The 3,457-nt window shown below is 33.9% G+C and overlaps 1 non-coding gene across 1 annotated transcript; it reads left to right on the top strand.

The window, feature by feature from the left end:
- The first annotated feature begins 2,568 nt into the window (after positions 1-2,568).
- LOC132125538 (U4 spliceosomal RNA) lies at positions 2,569-2,709 on the top strand. The gene has a single exon (XR_009426935.1). It is a non-coding gene; the product is annotated as a U4 spliceosomal RNA (small nuclear RNA).
- The last annotated feature ends 748 nt before the right edge of the window (positions 2,710-3,457 follow it).

Here is a 3,457-nt window from a genome sequence, read left to right as displayed (position 1 = left end):
CCGGCCTTGACCCTTACGCACAGAGATTGCTCTAGATTCTCTAAATCTTTGGATGATATTATGCACTGTAGAAGATGATAACTTCAAACTCTTTGCAATTTTTCTCTGAGAAACTCCATTCTGATATTGCTCCACTATTTTTCGCCGCAGCATTGGGGTAATTGGTGATCCTCTGCCCATCTTGACTTCTGAGAGACACTGCCACTCTGAGAGGCTCTTTTTATACCCAATCATTTTACCAACTGACCTAATAAGTTGCAAATTGGTCCTCCAGCTGTTTCTTATATGTACATTTAACTTTTCCGGCCTCTTATTGCTACCTGTCCCAACTTTTTTGGAATGTGTAGCTCTCATGAAATTCAACATGAGCCAATATTTGGCATGACATTTCAAAATGTCTCACTTTCAACATTTGATATGTTATCTATATTCTATTGTGAATAAAATATAAGTTTATGAGATTTGTAAATTATTCCATTCCTTGTTTACTCACAATTTGTACAGTGTCCCAACTTTTTTGGAATCGGGTTTGTACAATAAAACGTTTGCTCTATGCAATATAATTGCTCCCTGAAAAAAGATTCAATATAATGTAATCTATCAAAATAATATGAATAGTAACGATTATGTAATAATATTAATTATTATATTAATAAATTAAATATTATTTATATTTGTTTTATGATAACAATACGTAACAGATTAATAATAACTTTATTATGTAACACTTACTATTACTAAAAATATTTAATAATATGAAAAAGTAAATAAATAAACCAGACTCCATAACCTTTATATTTTCCCCATATTTATTTGAACTATTAATAAATAACTTAACTATAGTAAGAAACGTTAAATCTTAAGGTAATTCAGTACTTCTCTGTGGAGTTATGAAATGGTGTGAAATCCTTCCATGACATGAGGAATGTTTCTCTGGAGTGGGCAGGGTGCAGATACACTGCCATCTGGTAATCTCTATTTCCAGCCCAGAGATCAGGATCCGGATCCAAATCAAAGCAGGACTGACGGGGCCCTCGGGCGCCTCTCATATGCTGTGAACTTCAGCGCGCCTTATCACGTCAGACTTTCTCCTGCGCCCAAACAGAGGTAATACTGGTCACAAATACATTCAAGTAAGTAACAGAAACTCCGAATAGCACTGACATCACATCTTTCCTCCCCTAAAAAGAGATTTAAGTGTGCAGTGACATCGATGACAAACACTGTGGAGAGAGAAAGCATTTTACAATAAATCAAAGACAGATGGGTCCTTCATTTATCAGCCCTGGAAACCTTAGGATGCATTTGGTAGAGGAGGAAAGAATGGTTTGAGTAAGTTCTTATCTTTATATGATTGATGAGTTTTAAGGATGGAAGGGCGGATCGTTTAGGTTATGTAGGTCAATGTGAGAGCTGCAGATCCTCCTCGTGATGGAAGGTTCTGCTGATCGCCAAGACTTCAGCCTGTCATCCCATCAGAAACAGCATCAGCACAATGACAGTCAAACACTCAATAGACATCCTGACAACTCACTCCAACTCTGCTTAACTAAAATAATTGATAATAATAATCACATTAATAATACAATTGTTATTAACAATGACAATAATAATATTTATTGTTATGAATCATATTTTGGTTAATATTTTTAAGATAAAAATCATTTTTGTCATAAAAATATAATTATATTATATATTATAAAATATATATGCTATATTATAAAAAAGGTAATTTTTTAAATAATTTTACACAATCGCGCAAGGTGCTAATTTAGATGAAAAAGCAATTTATTCAGAAATGTTCCATATGTCGCTTCGTAAAAAAATAAGTGTATAAAGCATAAAAAGCAGAATAAATATATTAGTGTGTAAACATTCTTTCATGGAGATATTACTGCTATATTATCCAAAAAGTACATTTTATGTAATTTTGTAATTTTGTAATTATATAATTTTATGTGCTGTGTTAATTTTAATGAAAAAGCAATTCATCAAGAAATATTCCATGTTTTTTAATAAAAGAATAAATAAAAATACATGTATAAATGTTTCTTGGGAGAAAATACGGTTTTAATTAGTAATGCTGTTTTATGTTTAAGGGGCATAAAAGCAGAATAAATGTATTATTATGCAAACAATAAAAAAAACCCTTCTAAACATTTTAATTATACACATTACAGTAACATTAAATTCGACATAATATAAACGGGACAGATTTTTGTAGTCTCTTTTTTTTGGCGTCACATTTCTCATAATTAATCTGTTGCTGACATCTAGCGGTGGTTACATTTACTGCACCAGAATGACGTTTACGTTGCCGTGATGTCACGTACGATTCTCCTACGTCATGACGTTCCCATGATCCACCGCGAAGGTAGAATGACAAAAAAAATTATAAATGGTATTTGTTTTGTATTTCCATTATCTAAACACAGAGCCAGACTGGTCTGCATACTCGTGTCCTCTCCATCTGTCGGTTGGTCAGCTCGCTGTGAGCGTCATCTGCTCACCGTCTCTGTAACGCGCGGCGTTCTCGCAGTAATCCTGACAGTCAGACTATAGATCTTTAGCTTTGCGCAGTGGCAGTATCGTAGCCTATGAGGTTTATCCGAGGCGCGATTATTGCTAATTGAAAACTTTACCCAATACCCCGCCGTGACGACTTGAAATATAGTCGGCACTGGCAATTTTTGACGGTCTTTACGGAGACTGAATATTTTGTTAAGGTAGAGAATAAACTTGCTAGTCGGAAGAAGTAATCAGATATGAACTAGAGATGGGAAGTTCTGATCATTTTACCGACTCGGACTTTTGAGTCTCGTTCAGCAAAATGAACGAATATTTATTCGAGTCATTTCGTTCATTTTAGCAAAATGTAATGAAAATGGTATGAGTTACTGCCCCAACAAATCTCGTATTTACGCAAACGTTGATCACACTAAAACAATACAAATCTAAAATGCTATAAGATTCAGAAAAAAAAATTCCTTCTGTACCTGGGTCTTCAGTCTGTGATTAGCTCACCTCTCATCTGACAAGAAGTCCTCGGGTTTAAGTCATTCCTTAATCACGTGACAGCCCCATACGCAAAACTAACGCAGTCTTGAGCCGGAAAGAGAATTGATTAGTTCATCTCATGAGTCTTTCGGGTCGAGTTTGACTCGTTCCTTAATCACGTGACAGACCCATACGCTATTTCTGACATTTTCTGTCACTGTGTTTTTGTTACTGTTTGTTGAGGATCTGTGGTTTGTTATTATTTTATAAATAAATAAAACCCTGTTATAAATAAAATATTAATTAATGTGTATTTTTGACTGTCTATCGGTAAATAAACACTAGGCTATATAATAATATAATAATTCAAGCTTACAATAAAAAGTATTTATATTAGTTTGTTCATTTATACTCCAATTTTGAGTTTGCTAGTATAATAAGTGCTTTTCCTAGGCAGACT

Source organism: Carassius carassius, chromosome 43 (assembly GCF_963082965.1).
Source record: "Carassius carassius chromosome 43, fCarCar2.1, whole genome shotgun sequence".
Lineage (NCBI taxonomy): Eukaryota > Metazoa > Chordata > Actinopteri > Cypriniformes > Cyprinidae > Carassius > Carassius carassius.
The sequence above is the reverse complement of the archived record's forward strand: the minus strand, read 5'-3'. Positions and strand labels throughout refer to the sequence as shown.